This window comes from Pongo abelii, chromosome 12 (assembly GCF_028885655.2).
Source record: "Pongo abelii isolate AG06213 chromosome 12, NHGRI_mPonAbe1-v2.0_pri, whole genome shotgun sequence".
Taxonomy (NCBI): domain Eukaryota; kingdom Metazoa; phylum Chordata; class Mammalia; order Primates; family Hominidae; genus Pongo; species Pongo abelii.
In genome coordinates this window covers 80,123,385-80,143,104 of record NC_071997.2, presented here as the reverse complement: position 1 = coordinate 80,143,104, position 19,720 = coordinate 80,123,385, and the positions used below count along the sequence as shown (strand labels likewise).

Here is a 19,720-nt window from a genome sequence, read left to right as displayed (position 1 = left end):
TGCACCTAATGCATACACAAACACATGCAAGCACCCCAAGAAGATATACAATATTTCCAGCACTTCATGCATTTCCACTGTGAGACTTGCCAGTTCATATTCCCTCAGAGGTCACTAATGTGACTTCTATGAATATCTACTAGTGTTGTTGCTTCTTGAAACTCATATAACTGGGATCATACAGTTTGTGTTCTATTTGTCTGGTTTATTTCAGTGAATATATTATTGGTGAAATAGAACATGTTGTTGAAGGCACCAGTTTTTGTTCCTTCTGTTTTTCTTTTAATTGCTGTTTCATTGAATGAATACTACTATTTTACAAGAATGAACCACTGTTTGTTTTACCTTTCACCTGTTGACGGCATTTGGTTGTTTCTAGTTGGACTTTTATGAATAAAGCTGCTATGAACACTCCTTTTCAACTCTTCTGCTGGAAAAACTCATTTATGTATCTTAGGCATATACTTCGGAGTTTAATTATTGGATCATAGTGTAAGCATTACTTAATTTTAGTGCAAACTGTCACATTCACATACTCCCCAGCAACGTAAAAGAAATTCATCTATTGCCCCACCAATACTTGGTATTGTCAATTGCTGTTAAAAGTGTAGTCATTTTAGTTGGGGTGTATTAGTATCTCATTGTGTTTTTCATTTGCATTTCCAATAAAGAATAAGTTAAGCACATACATATCAGCAATTTAGGGTAAATGTTGTTTTGTGAAGTTCATGTTCTAGTCTTGGAACGGTTTTTTTTTTTTTTTAATTGGATGGCCTATATACATGTATATTTTTGTCTTTCTAGGTTTTTTGCTTGTTCCTTCAGAGCTGTATTCCCATTGCCTACAACACTGCTTGATCCTAGAAAGGCATTCATTAAATAATTATTGAATAGAAAAGTAAATGCATGAATTAGTTTACCACACACCCCAATATCTTGTTTTATTGTATTGTGTTTCCCCTTCACCTCTCAATGTCATTGCTATTACAATCCCTTCACTACTCAAATATATTAATAAATTTCTTAGAAATAGATTTTTCCTGAAAAAAGCTTTATTCTCTGCATGTATTTTTTATTAAAAATGGTGTTTTTTAATGAACACCATGTTTTTAATATCTTCCATGTTTAATATTTAATATTGCTACACTTATATCAAAACATTAACATCAGTTTATTAAAACTGATTGCTGTATAGTGTCCAATTACACATATTCCTCAGACTATGCTCATCCACATTCTGAATTGTGCCCAAATCCCTGATAGTACAGATAGTGCTACAGTGAACATGCTTATACATATTCTTATTTTTATGTTCATTAATGATATGGTTTGGCTGTGTCCCCATCCAAATCTCACCTTGAATTGTAGTTCCCATAATCCCCACATGTCATGGGAGGGACCTAGTGGAAGGTAATTGAATCACGGGGGTGCTTACCTCCATGCTGTTCTTGTGATAGTGAGTGAGTTCTCACAAGATCTAATGGTTTTATAAAGGGCTTTCTCCTCCTTCACTCTGCACTTCTCCTTGCTGCCACTATGTGAAGAAGTACATGTTTGCTTCCCCTTCCACCATGATTATAAGTTTCCTGAGGACTCCCCAGCCATGCTACACTGTGAGTCACTTAAACCTCTTTCCTTTATAAATTATCCAATCTCAGGTATGTTTTTATTAGCAGCATGAGAATGGACTAATACAGTATTGATATTGGGAGTGGGGCGCTGCTATAAAGATACCCAAAAATGTGGAAATGACTTTAAAACTGGGTAACAGGCAGAGGCTGGAAAAGTCTGGAGGGCTCAGAAGAAGACAGGAAAATGTGGGAAAGTTTGGAACTTCATAGATACTTGTTAAATGGCTTGGACCAAAACACTGATAGTGACATGGAAAATAAAGTCCAGGCTGAGGTGGTCACATACAGAGATGAGGAACTTTTTGGGAACTGCAGCAAAGGTGACTCTTTATAGTCATGTACTTTAGGAAAGAGACTGGCAGCATTTTTCCTCTGCCCTAGAGATCTGTGGCACTTGGAACATGAGAGAGATGATTTAGGGTATCTGGTGGAAGTCAGTTCTAAACAGCAAAGCATTCAAGAGGTGACTTGGGTGCTCTTAAAAGCATTCAGTTTTATTCATTCACAAAGAGATGGTTAGAAATTGGAAATTATGTTTAAAAGGAAAGCAGAGCATAAAAGTTTGGAAAATTTGCAGCCTGAGGATGTGATAGAAAAGAAAAATCCTTTTTCTGAGGAGAAATTCAAGGCTGCTGCAGAAATTTGCATAAGTAATGAGGAGCCAAATATATATAATCACCAAGACAATGGGGAAAATGTCTCCAGGACACGTCAGAGGTCTTCCAGCAGCCCCTCCCATCACAGGCCCAGAGACCTAGGAGGAAATAATGGTTTTGTGGGCATGGCCCAGGGCCTTGGTGTTTTGTGCCATCTCAAGACTTGGTGCTCTGCGTTCCAGCCATGGCTAAAAGGGACCAAGGTACAGCTAGGGCCATGGCTTCATAAGGTGCAAACCCCAAACCTTGGCAGCTTCCTCATGGTATTGAGCCTGTGGGTTCACAGATGCCAAGAACTGAGGATTGGGAACCTCTTCCTAGATTTCAAAGGATGTATGGAAATGCCCGGATGTCCAGGCAAAAGTCTGCTGCAGGGGCAGGGCCCTCATGAAGAACCTCTGCTAGGGTAGTATGGATACAAAGTGTAGGGTTGGAGCCCCCACACAGAGTTTCCACTGGGACACTGCCTAGTGGAGCTCTGAGAAGAGGGCCACCTTCCTCCAGACCCCACAATGGTAGATCCACTGACAGCTGGCACCATGCACCTGGGAAAGTTGCAAACACTCAACACCAGCCTGTGATAGCAGCCAGGAAGAGGGCTGTACCCTGCAAAGCCACAGGGGCAGAGCTGCTGAAGGCTGTGGGCACCCACCTCTTACATCAGCATGACATGGATGTGAGACATGGAGTCAAAGGAGATCATTTCAGAGCTTTAAGATTGACTGCCCTGTTGGATTTTGGAATTGCATGGGGCCTGGAGCTCCTTTGTTTTGGTCAATTTCTCCCATTTGGAATGGATGTATTTACCCAATGCCTGCACCTCCATTGTATCTAGGAAGTAACTAACTTGCTTTTGTGTTTACAGGCTCATAGGCAGAAGGGACTTTCCTTGTCTCAGATGTGACTTTGGACTTGGACTTTTGGGTTAATGCTGGAATGAGCTAAGACTTTGGTGGACTGTTGGAAAAGCATGATTGTGTTTTGCAATGTGAGGATATGAGATTCGGGAGGGGCCAGGGATAGAATGATGTGGTATGGCTCTGTCCTCACCCAATTCTCATCTTGAATTGTAGTTCTCATAATCCCCACATGTTGCGGAACGGATCTGGCAGAAGGTAATTGAATCATGAAGGCGGTTACCTCCATTCTGTTCTTGTTACAATGAGTGAGTTCTCATGAGATCTGACGGTTTTACATGGGGCATTTCCCCTTTCACTTGGTGATTCTCTATCCTGCCATCATATAAAGAAGGATGTGCTTGCTTCCCCTTCCACCATCATTGTAAGTTTCTGGAGGCCTCCCCAGCCATGCTGAACTGTGAGTCAATTAAACCTGTTTTCTTTATAAGTTACCCAGTCTCAGGTATGTCTTTATTAGCAGTGTGAGAATGGAGTAATACAATAAGTTTTTTTTGACTATTCATCTATATCTATCGATCTATATATATTGATTTATGTATCTATATTGGGATTGCTGATGTCTAGGACATAAATGTGCTCAGTTTCATGAACCATTTGATGATTGTTTTTTTGGTGGCTATCTCAATCAACAATCCCAACAGCAGTACATGAGGTTTCACATTTGTACTCAGTCTCTCTAACATCAGATTTTCTATTGTCTGCCATTCTGATTGCCAAAACAGCCATACCATTCTTTTAATTTGCATTTCTCTGCTTATAAAATAATCCAAGAGCCTTATAATATACATTCTGGACATTAAAATTTCTTTTTATAATAATAGCATACTATATCAGTTACTTGCTTTCTAAATGATTTCCTTCACTTTTCTCTTTGATTTTCAAAAATTCATTACATAATCTAAATATCAATTCAACAGTCATAGGTATAGGGGAAAACATGTGTTTCAATCTGAAGAAAGTACTTTAACATCATGACTGCTGAATTGCATAATGAGTATATTTAGTCTTGTAAGAAACTGCCAAACCCTTTGTTTTAAGCGGCTATATGATTTTTCATTCCTATCAGCAATGAATAAGAATTCCTGTTGTTTCACATTCTCACTAGTATATAATGCTCCCACATTATTGTTTTAATATGCAATTTCTTATTTATATATGATGCTGAGCATTTCTTTATATGCTTATTTGGCATTTGTGTATCTTATTTGTTGAAGTGTTTGTTTGGATCATTTGCCCATTTTTTAAATTGGGTTGTTTGTTTTCTTATTAAGTTTTAAGAAGTCTTTTATATTTGGGATACAAGTCTCTTATTAGATATACATTTTGAAATATTTTCTTTCTGTCCATAACTTGTCTTTTCATTTCCTTAAAAGTAACTTCTAAAAGTTTGATAATGTCGAGTTGTATATTTACATCTCTGATCCATATTTAGTTAATTATTGTGGAAACAACTGGATCTCTGTCTAGCTTCAAATTTTAGCATGAGAATGTTCAATTGTTTCACACCATTTGTTGAAATGGTTGTCCTTTATCCTTTGTATTGCCTTTGCTCCTTTGTCAAAGATCAATTGAGTGAATTTGTGTGACTCTATTTCTGGACTCTCTCTTCTGTTCCATTGATCTATTTGTCTATTATTTTATAAATACCATGCTATCTTGATTACTATAGCTTTACACTATGTCTTAAAGTCAGGTAGGGTCAGTCCTATATCTTTGTTGTTCCTCAATGTTATTTTTGCTATTTTAGGTCTTTTGCTATTCCCTAAAAACATCAGAATCAGTTTGTTGATATCCACAAAATAACTTGCAGAGATTTTAATGGGTATTGCATTGAATCCATAAGTCACATTGGAAAAACCTGGCAATCTAATAATACTGAGTTTTTCTATCCATGAATATAAAATATTAACCAATTTATTTATGTCTTCTTGATTTCTTTAATCAGATTTTTCTAGATTTCCTCATATAGGGGAAATATATGTGTTATATACTTTGTGATATTTATACTAAGTATTTTATTTTTGTTGCTAATGTAAATATACTGTGTTTTTCATTTCATTTCACATTTTTTCATTGCTGGTTTGTAAGAAAGCAATTTAATTCTGTATATTAACTTTGTATCATGAAACCTTACTATAACCACTTACTAATTCCAGGAATGCTGCCAATTACTTGAGATTGCCTACATAGACAATAATGTCTTATATGAAGAAGACAGTTTTATGTCTTCCATTACAAAATGTATACCTTTTGTTTCCTTTTATTGTTTTATTGCATTAGCTAAAACTTCTAGTATGGTATTGAATAGGAGTCATGAGGGGGCACACACTTGCCTTGTTCCTGATAATAAATGGAAAGTGTAACTGCCCAACATGTTCTTCCTGCTTGCTGCACAGATAAAACCAGTTCATTGACACCACAGTATTGCAGTAGACAGAGTTTAATTATGCAGAGCCAGTCAATTAGTAGCTTGGGGTAATCACTCTATGCTTATATATTAGTTTCAACATCTAATTCGTCTTGGGTTTCGTCTTCATTGATTACTGGTCTTTTGTGAATACTCACGTCTTTCTGTTTTACATATGTTGAGAAATTTTGGATTGCATCCTGTGCATTGTGTAAAACATGTCTTAGAAATTGAATTCTATTATGGTCTTCTAAAGAGTATTTTTTTAACGATGAGAAGGGACTCAAAACAGTTTTTGTGTTGTGATTTCTGTTTGTTTTTTCTAAGCTTACCTGTGCTACTTGGAGTCATCTGCAGGCATTTATGGTTCATGAATTAACCAATAGTTTGAGCAAAATTATATCAAGAATTGAGGCTTCCCTTATCTGTCTCTCTTCTTTCTTGGATTTCACTGCCTCTGTTTATGGTTGCTGTTGCAATGATTTCTACAACCTAGACCTTCTCATCAAACCAATACATTTACTATTGAAATTCTATACCCTGTCCTTACATTAAAAGCCGTAAGCATAGGGAAACTCTTTCAGTGCCATTTCCTTCCTAAGAGTGTAAGTTCCCTTCTTCCCTTCAGTATCTGCCTGCTACTCCCAGTGCTTTCTAGTCATCTTTTTAATTGTTTATTTGCTGTTTTTAGTTATAAGGACAAGTTGGTCTGGTAGGGGGTATGTAGCCATATTGGAAATAATACCCTTGGAACACAGTGAACACTTGAAATTTGATTTTGGATAGGGTAACTGCTGAATTTATAGGACTATGTATATTTATATATGCATGCTGTTATGATGTCTTTTATAAGCAAAATAAATCAAGAAATCATTATTAATTGGATCCTATACCTCTATTTCTTATTTCCTCTGACTTAATGCTTTGTCTAGAAGTTTCAGTATATTGTAAGAAGTAGTGGTAATAATGCACATCCTTTTTTTTTTTTAGTTGAAATGTTTTGAGATATTTTTTCTTTTAAGTAGGCTGTAAGTAAGATGACTTGCCACAAAAGTTCTGTAAGGAGGAAAAACAAGCTTTTTCCAACTAATACTGAAAAAATTTCAATAAATCTCCAACAGCAACTTATGATGAAAACACTCAAAACTAAGCAACTTACTTTGTTAAATTTAGCTACCAAAGGGGTGTGTGTGTGCATGCACATGTCATCTTACTAGATTTTATGACATCATATCATGCTAGCATTCTAGGAATAAACCATTTTGGAACTTAATACATTTTAATACACTTTACATTTTTTTCTATTTTTCAATTTTGTATTTTAATACAAATTTAAATTCTTTTTTTGTTTGTTTGAGAGCCTCACTCTGTTGCCCAGGCTGGAGTGCAGTGGTGCAATCTCAGCTCACTGCAACCTCCGCCTTCCAGGCTCAAGTGATTCTCATGACTCAGCCTCCTGAGTAGCTGGGACTACAAAGCCAATTTTGAATCAGTTTCTATGTTTATATACATCCTATTGGTTCTGTTTCTCTGAAGAATCTTGTAAAACTCTTTTCTGTGTAATGAGTGAGAGAAAGGGATTATATATTTTAGAAAGTTTGCAAAGACTAATCTATAAAAACATCTCAACCTGAAATTATTTCAGGGGTTCAGTATTTTATTATCATTCATTTTGTCTTTTGGCTATTACTGTATTTAAATTTTCACATAATATTTTCATTTGGTTATTTCTTTTGACTGCTTACTTCTTTTTCATAGTCCCAATATTTTTAATGATATGTTTCAGATATTTCTAATGCTTAATTTTGGTTTGGCAAGGGAAGTCTGTCCAATTATTTATACTTTTTGTCCTATTCTTTTCTTTTTCTTTCTTCCTTTTCTATTATTATCATTAGTATTTTACAAAATTAGAAATCTAAGATTTCCTAATTTTATTCTTTGAGTTAATAGTCTCTTAGGAATAACAGCTACATCGGCTGGGAATATATAGCCCAGAAAATTGGTACCACCCAGACTCTGAATTATATATTCCAAGATGAATTCAGAAAGTGGGTGTGGAAAATGTTCCTCAATGTAGAGAAGCTCTTTTGTTACAATCTGAGCACATCAACTCAATCCATTTTCCTGCCTCAACACATACTCAACCAGGAGAATTTTTTACTTCGCTGGGCATTGCTCACACCCAGGGAGTTCTCCTCCGGGTTTTAAGCACTGGGACAACTGAGGGCACAGAGAATAAAGACAAGGAGAGAAATCACAAAGACTGACCACTCTATCTCTATCTTTTCTTCTTCTTCATCACAGCCAATTTAGTAATCCCACACCTTCTCCTCCCTTCTACTTTGCTTGTTATTTTTTTTTTTTAAGTTATAAGTAATGGGACAGGTGGGGAGTGATACCATCAGGCAATTTGGAGAAAAGAAAAAGGGAACAACAACAATGCTCTTCTTCTATCTGTCCTTGTGCCTCTGGCCTTCTTCTAATCTGACATCAGGACTTACCACCTTCTGCCTCTCTAGGGGCTCCTCTAGGTTTCAGTGGTCTGAGATCTGTCAACTTATTTCTTGCTTTTGTGGCATCTCCCAGGTTATGATCTGGGAAAAAAAAAAAAGCCAGCTTCCTATGCTCATCCTGTCAGAAGCCAAGAATCAGAATTTTTTTTTCTGTATCATTTTAATTCAAATGCCCCACTTCTTCCACCGAGGCAATTTAAAAATTAGATATAGAAAATTAGAACAATTAGAATTAAAAATAAACATAACTTTTGAACAGACACGGGAAGATAAATCCTCCCCATTTTGAGGGAGCTAATAAATACGCCTTAGCACAAAATGTAAATCTGTATTTTTCCATAAGTTAATAAAAGTTGCAAAGCTGGCCCTTATTCATGGACATACACAAATCCATTTGCAGGGACATTTTTTTCCTAGAGAGTCTCTGAATTTCCATAGCACTTAACTCCTGATTGTAACCACTGGAATAGGTCTTTTCTTCCTGGAGATTCTAAATATTCGGAGTAGGCTAATCTAAGGTTTCTTATGGGCTGTCACTGGGTTGAGACATTAACTGTTATTCATTCCAGAATGGAAAGTACTTGTTGTAGACTTTCTAGAATTTTCTGAATCTCTCATTTCTTTCCCCACTATTTGCTAATGAATGCTTGGCAATTTATTGTCCAGTAAGAGAAAACTTACATAAAAGCTATTTTCCAAGAATCTACCAACAAATTTAGGAGACCAAATTTTAAAAAATGTTTAATGCATATGTAGAAGCCAAAGAAAAACTTTCTTTGCCTTCTGAAGGTTCACTGAAAAATCAGCTCTGTGAACCACAGTGATTACCCTCACCTCTCAAAGGGGTACAGAAATTTATATAACACCTTGAGATTGCAGAAAAAATGGGGAAATCAGAGCAGGGCCACAAACAGATTATGGAGATAAATCAGGTGATAGTGGCAAGACAGGTTATGGGAAGTGGGGAAAGAGAAGGCTTACGTAGCAAAGGTGCTCTTGATGTATACATGAAACTTCACAGATAGCAGCCTTCAAAGAAAACAAATAGTAAACGTTTCTTTCAGATCTTTAAATGTACCAGACGCTCAGTAAATCTTTCCTAGATCTAGACAAAGAAAGGCCTGGTGGCCTCAATTCAGATTCTTTACAGATGCAAACCTCTCCCACAAAAGACAGCTTTGGAGGGCTACTGCTGTTTACTTACTGGCTCTCTGAACATGCCAAAGAAATGTATTTTAAAATGAAATATTCGCATTTCCTTCATATATGTTGCATAAATCTGTCATTTTCAAGCTTAAAGTTTCCCCACAAATGTAGGTGCCCTCAACCTTAGTGTAAAAAGGGGTATAGTGTCACCGGCCTGATGATGAAAGTCACAAATGATCTGTTCAAAGAAAAACACAATTATGTGTATTTTTTTCTATCTTAAGAGCTTAAGTGTCTTTGGGAAATACGGTCTAAATCAAAGAAAATGTAGTTATCCTCACTAAAGTCTAACATGTATGTCTAATCACAAAGGAAATAAAGCAGCTTTTTATCTAACATTGAGCTTTACCCTATATACGTAAAACTATACTATAGAAACTATAAAAATATATCTAGGAAATACACATTTCCCGCAGTCCTTAAATGCTCCTGCCTAAGGCACCAAAAAATAATTCATACTGTGAGTTTAGTCAGTGCAGAACACTGGAGCCACTAATGAGCAGAACAGCAATCAGTGAATGATTGAAGGCACTACACTTCCAATGCAGCTGAATAAAGAATCTCTGTTTCCTGAGAGAACATGCCATTCAAAAAAATGCACCAAGGTCAACGTAGTAAAACTCAAAATACAATTCTGTTTTGTTTTTATTTTAAAAAATGATCAAATTCAGAAGCTATCTGGTAAGTGGTAAGGCTAGTGTTTCTAAAAGAATAGAGAACAGGAGATACCTTAATATTAAGATTTGGCCAGGTGCCGTGGCTCACGCCTGTAATGCCAGCACCTTGGGAGGCCGAGGCGGGCATATCACGAGGTCAGGAGATCGAGACCATCCTGGCTAACATGGTGAAACCCCGTCTCTACTAAAAATACAAAAAATTAGCCAGGCGTGGTGGCGGGCGCCTGTAGTCCCAGCTACTTGGGAGGCTGAGGCAGGAGAATGGCGTGAACCTGGGAGGCGGAGCTTGCAGTGAGCCGAGATCGCGCCACTGCACTCCAGCCTGGGCGACAGAGAGAGACTCAGTCTCAAAAAAAAAAAAAGATTTCACCGGGTACAGAGAGAATGTCTTCACCTGCACACTTGAAAGTTCATTTTAAGCAACGATCTTCTTTGCTGTTAGCCCGCCTACAATTCTTTCATAATCCTGAGAAATGTGACTGTCAGCTATTTCCATCCCCCAGCCCTATTTTTCCTCTTACCATGCTATACTTTGCATGCCCTCATTACACTTTACTATACTTTACTAAGTTGTCTTAATGTAGTAGACTACAAATTACTTCAAGAAAGGGACCTTATTATTTTCTTCACTGTCTACCTGATAGTTATCACAGTTCCCAGATCATAATAGATGCTTATCAAACGTTTGAAATAAAATAAGGTATAAAAAATGTATGATATACCACAATGTTAGGTGTACAGAATCTGATAAATGAAAGTCAAAGACCATGTGAATTATATTTTGCTCCTAACAAAACATGATCAAATCACGTGCAAACTCAAAGGAAAATACAAGTTCTTTAAGGTTTATCTCCAGGGCATTTGATGGTCTAGAAAAATATTGTCCAATATAAACATCATGGGAACTACATATGTTATTTTAAGTGTTATGGTCACCACATCAACTAAGAAGGAAGAGATGAAATTAATTTTAATAACATGTTTTACTAACTCAACATATACAAAATGTCATTTGATCAAAAGAAAAATCTTAAAGAGACATTACATATATATTTTTTTTCATTCTAAGTCTTTGAAATCTGGTGTATATTTTACCCTTAATAGCACATCTCAATTCTGAGAGCAACATTTTACGTTCTTGAAACCACATATGACTATTGGCTGCCACGTTGCACTGTGTAGGTCTAAAGCAGTGCATTTCAAATTTTAATGCGCACAAGACACACTGGGGATATTACTAAAGTACAAATTATTTTCAAATAAAATTGTTTTTCATCTTTTTTCTCCAAGCACTTTGGAACTTTTGCTCACTGACTAGACCATCTCCAGTTTCTGGGGGGGGTGAGCAGGGCAACTGCAGTCATATAGTTGGGAGGACAGGAGCATCTTCTCATGACTTGCCATATGGGAAAAGTGGGATGGAGGGAAAGAAAAAAATTAAATTAATATATAATGTTGCTGCTGGGTAGCTATGTTAGGGTAAACTGTTACAACAAATATTCCTGAACCTCAATGTCTTATTAAAATAAAGGATTCTCTCTCATTCTGTAAATCAGCTAGAACTACCTCATTGAGGCCTAGCAAGTCATGGGGAGACGGGTAATAGAAAGAACAATATTTTACCAGTGTTTTTTGTCATGAGGAAATATTTGTCATTTCTTTCTTTTTTTTTTTTTTTTTCCCCTCCTGAGACAGAGTCTTGCTCTGTCACCCAGGCTGGAGTGTAGTGGCACCATATCAGCTCACTGCAACCTCCGCCTCCTGGGTTCAAGTAATTCTCCTGCCTCAGCCTCCCCAGTAGCTAGGATTATAGGTGCCTGCCACCATGCTTGGGTAATTTTTATATTTGTAGTAGAGACAGGGTTTCACCATGTTGGCCAGGTGAGTCTCGAACTCCTGACCTCGTGATCCGCCCACCTCAGCCTCCCAAAGTGCTGGGATTACTGGCGTGAGCCACCGCATCTGGCCTAATATTTGTCATTTCTTAAAGGAGTGCAATAGCTTTTAGATGAACTGTCTAATTGAGAGTGTTAGAAATATTTAAATCAAATTTAAATTAGAAAATTGGAAATCATGGCCTTGAGCTGGTGTATTTAATTTTCTTGCTGATTGCTCTGTGTGCCTTTTTATTGCTTAGGGTTTTCCAGTTGTCCAAAATATTCATATTACTCATATTTTGTTGCCATGTAGATGAGTTTAAGAACCCATTTGTCCACAAACCTTTCAGAGAGAATACCTTTTATTCGATCACTATTTTTGCCTCCATCATCATGTTTTAGTTAAACTCTATCTACTGCAGACAACTAATGCACAGAGGTTCAAATCAGACCCTCTGGCTCTCATGGGTATGCTCTTGTTCACCAGTATGTTTTTCCTTGGAAGGTAAAAAAGTATAATAACATAAGTGAAAATAAGGATAAGCTTATCAAAGACATAAACAGGACATTTAGATTGTTGGAACCATTTTCTTTACCATAGATAGCTTTCTGTTATTTTACTTCTTTAGTTTCTTTCCTCCCAATTCTCTACTAGCTCAATATTCTTAAATCTATCCTTCTTATTCTACAGATCTTGAGTTATTCCACATTTTAAGATGTTACAACCTTTAAGAACTAGATCTTAATTATCTAGATTTATTCCCACTACTTTAGAATAGGGACTACGCAATAATTTCGTCAAAGATTATTTGTACAAGCCTGACTCTCTACTTAGTACCTCATTGTTTCCTTTGTCTGGAATGGTTTTCTCCTCTCACAACCATTATTTATTTATGCAATGATCAATCATAAAAGTCCTGATATAGGAAGTTTTTCCTGATCAGACTAATTCAACTCTTGACCTCTTAAAGCATTTATTGCCTTTTTTTTTTGGTATAAATTTACTGTGTGTTATATTATTCTTTTAACTTTTCTCTATATAGGTTTCATGTCACTTTTAACTAGATCTGTGAACTCCATAAAGTCAGAAATCATGTCATGAATTTATTTGCATTCTGAATAGTATAGTACTTTGCATATAAGAATTGCCACATAAATGTTTATTGTTGAAGATATAATAAGAATCATGAGAGAGATTCCAACCCTTCTACTCTCCTGGAATAAGAGTACAAACTTAGAGAAAATATTACTGCTAGAAATGAAAAATATAGAAATGATTAATCACATGCACCTCTAAGAATATTATAAAATCTATTAGCCTGCACTTGAGAGAAGAAATACAGTATAATTTTTTTTTCAGTTTCAAAATCCAGGATATTGAAAAATTCTTGTATTCCTACAAGAGAGTGAATAGATGATCAATCAGATTAATAACTCCTAAAGCACAACAAACACATGAGAACCCGATCTAAGAAATATTATATAGCCAAAAGCCCTTCACAGAATACCATGATTTATTTTTCAGAGGACGGATCCAACATTCAAATGGTCTTGGGTCTGCATCTTAGCTCGGCCACTGGATAGCTGTACAACTGTAAGCAATTTATCTACTCTCAGTTAACGCTATTAAAGTGGGATAAATATAATAACTGTTATATCTACCTCATAATATAATTTTGAAGATTACATGAGATGATCTAACTGCTGATATTAATTGTCTTCTTGCCAAGGAAATGATCTGAATCTTTATATGGTAAAGAAATAAAGGATAGTCTAGAAGTTCTGTCACATAGTCAGATCACATGATTTGGGAGGAATGTTGCAAATAATATGTAATAATTACAACATAAAGTATAAGAGATTCCTATTGTCTCTGCACCTAAAGTTAGTAACAATGATGGATATGAAACTCCATATTCTAAAGAAAATTGTTTGATACTAACAGATGGCAAAGCTGAACTATGCTTTTCACTCTCTTCTAGCTTATTTAAAAAACAGATAAAAATTTATTAGAGAGGGTAGATGTTTTTGGAAGAAATATGCAAGCATGGAGAGAACTGTGATATTTTCTCTCCCATCCCCATTGGGTAAGGGAGGAGGGGACACTCTCACCTATGCCAAATAAGAGGGGGCCCTAAGAGATCTCCTGGGCATAATTAGGGAACCTCCCTCCTATTCACCAGCTGCATTCAATGACCTGCAGAAATTCCAGACCAGCCTGTGCTGATACCCAAGTAGTGTGTGATATAATCCTTTGAAAAGCTTGACAGCAATTCTCTAGAGTTTAGAAAGACTGAGGCTGATGGCTGCCTCTTGAAGGAAACTAAAAATATTTCACCCCAAAATATACTGCTTTGACATATTTTGAGATAGATGTTCAGAGGTCTTGCAGACAGAAGTAGCCCTGCAAAGCTGTCTTTCGTGAGGGAGATTTGTACCTATAGAGGAAATAAAGTGAAATAAATAACAGATGTAAATAGTCTGTCTCTGAAGCTCCTTCTTGTCTGGATCTAGGAAAGATTAACTAAGAGTCTGACACCCATCTATTCTTTCTGAGAGCTGCTACTGTGTGATTTCATCTACCTAACAAGACCACCTTTGCCAGCCAATCCTTTCCTCCGTTCTCCCTCCCATAACCTGTCTTGCCACCACAACTTATTTGGCCGTGCCTCAAGCTCTTATTCTTTCTGTAACTTCAAAACGTTATGAAACAGCCTGGGCAACATAGTAAGACCCCGTCTCTACAAAAAATTTAAAAATTGGCTGGGTGTGGTGGTGGTTGCCCATAGTCCTGTGTACTCAGGAGGCAGAGGTGGGAGGACCACTTGAACCTGAGAGGTGGAGGCTGCAGTAAGCCATGATCTGCACTCCAGCCTGGGCCACAGAGTGAGACCCTGAAAGAAAAGAAAGAAAAGGAGGGAGGGAAGGAAGGCAGGGAGGGAGGGAAGGGTATCAACCATCTGGCCATTGCATAGAGTTTTTCATATTTGTATGACTCCCATCCCTGTATGGATGTTAATAAAATTTGTATGCCTTTTTTCCTGTTAATCTGGCTATTAATTTGTTTTATAGACTCAAATTATCCAATCTTCAGGGGAAAAATTTAAACATCCCTATGCTCTCAACTAAAAAAGTCTTAAGGTAGGAGATAATCTAGGTACAAGGGCAATAGCAGGGCAAGGTGGAGAGGGAATAGCTAGAGAATCAAGTGCAATTCCACCTTATTTTTTAATCTACATCAAGTAATTTTACTGTGTGGTGTGGAGGCAATCTCAGAAATCTCAGAAAAACAAAACAATAATATTTCCCTAAATGAGCCAACACTGGAATGCTTGTCATGAAGCAGGACATTTCACCAAGTGACAAGTGTAAATATTACTAGCTAAGTCTCATCCTTTCTCCTTGCCAGAGCCTAGTGTCTTCATTGGTGAGGAATAGTTAGAGCAGTAAGTGAGGAGAGGAAGTTGAGCAGGGAGAGAGAAAGAAAAGGACAAGTACTACAAGAACCCTCTCAAAGTTTCTAAAGTAAGTAGGCAAACAATAATTATTATGCTGGTATGTTAAATACCTAAAAATAATAGGTCTGTTACAGTCTCAAATGATTGGAAAACTATGAAATCCACCAGAGATATTTCCATTGGGTTGCAAAAAGAAATACAAAAGAACAGGTTTGAGGACCAAAAGTAGAATAAGAAGCTGCTTTCTGATATTACTGCTTTACTTTTTTGTGTTTGTTTTTGTTTTTGTTTTGAGACAGGGTCTCACTCTGTCACCTAGACTGGAGTGCAGTGACATAATCACAGCTCACTGCAACCTCCAACTCCTGGGTTCACGTGATCTTCCTGTCTCAGCTTCCCAAGAAGCTGGGGTTACAAAGAAACATGCCACCATGCCTGGATAACTTATATACATTTATATATAATTTTCTTTTTTCTGGAGACATGGGGTCTCCCTCTGTTGCCCAAGCCAGTCTCAAACTGCTAGGCTTAAGTGATCCTCCCGCCACAACCTCCCAGAGTGCAGGGATTACAGGAGTCAGCCAACACACCCAACTCTGCTTTACTATTTTAATGCAGCCTATTAAATACATCCATCACAGTTTATTTCATGCAATATTATGTATAAAAGAACAATATACTTACTGGTTCTGACTAAAAGTGATTCTATAACACTGCTCTCATTCAACTGCATTTTAATATGTTTCCTGATTGTGAGAAACGAAGGGAGATTTTTGTTCATCATCTGAGAATTGTGCATATTTGTGTGCATACATCTATTCATTTAGAAATAATTAGGTAAGAGTCTATAAGTGAGTCACCTAGGTAGATTGCATTACACACGGGAAAATTATCTACTGTGTATGTTGTACTAGAACATAGGCTGAAAACCCCCAACCGATACCTATGCAGCCAATAAGATATCTGGGATTACTTCAGAATAATTCAAAGTAGGGAAGGTGGGTTGCATAAAAGTAAAACAAGATGAGTACTGAGTTAAAGATAATTTCAGAAGCTGGAAGACAGTTGCATAGTGTTTACTATATTACTCTGTTTTCTTGTATACACATATTTGAAATTTCCCTTAATAAGATGGTGATAAAGAAACAAAAAGGCCAAGTACCCTGAGTAAAATTCTCATGGTAAAATGCATTGGTGGGTTTCCAGGAATTAAGGAAAATATTCAAAAATATTATATAAAAACTGCATAGACTGTCAATAGAGGTACTTACTAATGGACCTAGTAGCAAAGTGGAGGAAGATTAAACTGATACTCTTTCATTTTAACTGAGTTGTTCTAAGAGAGTGGTCCAAACCAAGGTGAAAATAAAAATGAAATAACAAAATATAATAAAAAGTAAAATAAATATCTCATATCTAGCAGAAGCCAATGTACACTCTCTCTACAGACAATATCCCCAAGTTGAGTCATCTACCTCATATCTAGCCTTATAGACATGAACATCAAGCAAAAATTAGCTCATAGTCAAAGATCATCAACAGTACTTAAATTCAGTTTATCATATAAATGCACCCTGCCTGGCACTGCTCTCTTCAAAGTAAGCATAGGATAGTTTATCATTCTGTCTATCCCACCCTCTGTTTGTGACTTTCTTTCAGAAAACCCTACTTTGTGGTTATACTGCATGATGCTAATTTTGTGCCCATACCTTACATTAGCAATGATATACTAGGCTTATTGCTAATTCCTTACTTAAAAGGAAACATTTCCAAATTTTCCTTATTATGAATATATTTTGTAGATATCCTTAAGCAGTTAACCAAGTTTTCTTCTATTCCTAGTTGACTCAGAATCTTTTTTAAAAAATCATAAATAGTGTCAAATTTTATAAAATAATCTTCCTGCTTCAATGGAAATAATTATATGACTTTATTATCTAATTTGTTAAATGTGGAAAGTTATATTAAACCACCTTTACATTCTTTGGACACAACCAGTTTGGTGATAATATACAACAATAAAAAAATAAAATATTAGAATACAGAATAAAACAATACAATTTTGAGCATAAACTTTTCAGTGATTTTAAGAAGTGCTTTTATTTCACATATTAAATTTAGCATGTACTAGATTAGCAAGTATTGCCTACATTTTCTTTTAAATGTCCAAAGAATTATGAAAAATCACACAGCCTAAAAAACCAGCACTTCAGAATTTCAGATATCTCAGTGAATGAATTTTAAAATATCATAAATATTTTAAAACACACACATTAGGCGAATACAAACAATACAAAATAAATGTATAGTGTCTAAAATATTTTTCAATAACAATTAAAATAAATAAATAAATAAATATGAAGAATTTGGAAAATATACTAAGGCAAAATTTTAAAGAGTGTCGAACATACATTTAAGGACTAACACCATATGTTGGTACTGGATGATCTTTAGTAAAATCATTCAATCACTTTTCCCTTCTGCTCCCCCCCAAAAACCAACACACACACACACACACACACACACACACACACACACACACTCTCTCTCTCTCTCTCAGATGCTTGTATCTTAAATGCAGATGACTCTTTAGTTTCAAATGCCATCACGATAGGTGAAGGAGTCTCACAGGTTGTGTGATGCTACCCAGTAAGGAGGGTAAATTCTGCATCGGTGCATTCAGAACACTGTCACATAGACTCTGCATTACCCAGTGACTACCTGGAGACGACAGGTACCTCGACATGAAAGTACACATGACTTACGGTTTTTTGGAGTGGACTTTGCTGATGAGATATGGGTGACAGGGAGGAGTGGGGGTTACACTTCTCACTTACTGTCTGTTTGAACTTAGACAAGTTACATAATTACTATAAGCTTCATTTGTAATAACATCTATCATTAAGGTAGTTATGAGAACTCTATGTATGATTTCTGTACAGTGCTTGGAGGACTAACTGACCTACAGTACAGAACCATTTATGGCTCTCATTATCATGGGCCAAGTGGGAGATTACATTCTCCCTTCCTTTTCTGTGGATGCCATATTGCTTAAAGTTTCCAAAGATGCCTTCCAAAACCAAGAATTAGTCTTGCTGAGTACTAAGCTGAAACTGTTCAAGAACATATGCCCTTATATTTATTATCTCTCCTTCCCTGTCTCATTTTATGCTTCCATTGAGCCCTGCCACCCAGGGATTGCACTATCCAATAACATAATACCAACAGTACATTTTAGACTCATGCATTGTTTTCTAGATCACAGAGCTAAGACTATGACAAAGTAAGAATGTAGCCATATTGGAAATAATACTCTTGGAAGAGGGTATTATTATCCCAGAATTTTCCTGGGATAATTACAAATTAGGAAATATATTGAAAATGTTTGATATATTCATAAATCATGGAGAAGGAAAAAGTCCATAACAACCTCTCAGTAGATAACAAACACAAATTCAGTAGAAGTCAACATACATTTTTGAATAATGAGGCCGGCATGGTGGCTGACACATGTGTGATCCCAGCACTTTGGGAGGCTGAGGCAGGGTGGTGGCTTGAGTGCAGGAGTTTAAGACCAGCCTGGACAACATGGTGAAATCCCATCTCTACAGAAAATACAAAAATTAGCCAGGTGCAGTGGCTCACACCTGTAGTACCAGCTATTCTGGAGGCTGAGGTGAAAGGATTGCTTGAGCTGGGGAGGCAAAGGTTGCAGTGAGTCATGATTGTACCACTGCACTCCAGCCTGGGCAAAAGAGTGAGACCTTGTCTCAAAAAAAAAAAAAAAAAAAAAAAAGAAAGAAAGAAAGAAGAATAATGAGTTATATAAATAATTCAAAATCCTATCAAATAAGAGTTTTATTTCTACAAGATAAAAGAAAATATATTTTTTTCTTCCAAATCATCTGCCAACCTGATTTCAAACCCAGTCCACATTAAATTATTCTCATTAAAATTAGAATCACCACTGGAATGCCAGTCATGTATGACTATGTAGCATTATTATGTATGTTCTATCTAACAAAGTGATAACGGAAAACCAAATGAGTTATGCTGGAAAGACCATATAATTACTTTCTTTATTATATTTACCAAATAGCACTTAATTTATATAGTTGTTTTACACAGCAATTCTGTGCTCAGGAATTTATCATTTAGATATACATGTACTTGTTGCTAAAGATGCATGGGTCAATTGATTTTACACTCCAGAAAGGCAGGGATTATGAGTGTTTTGTTTATGATTGCATACCCAACACCTTGCCCAGCACTTGGCCCATGATAATGAGAGCCATATATGATTCTGTACTATAGGTCAGTTTGTCCTCCAAGCACTTTACAGAAATCAATACATTTGACTCTCACAACCACCTTA

The 19,720-nt window shown here is 36.4% G+C and overlaps 1 long non-coding RNA gene across 1 annotated transcript in view; it reads left to right on the top strand.

Moving 5' to 3' along the window:
* LOC129057704 (uncharacterized) overlaps window positions 1-19,720 on the top strand; it is a 1,380,833-nt gene that overhangs the window by 1,271,417 nt on the left and 89,696 nt on the right. The window contains exon 8 of the long non-coding RNA XR_008522424.1: window positions 13,413-13,481. This is a non-coding gene — a long non-coding RNA (uncharacterized LOC129057704). The remainder of the gene's footprint in view (window positions 1-13,412; window positions 13,482-19,720) is intronic.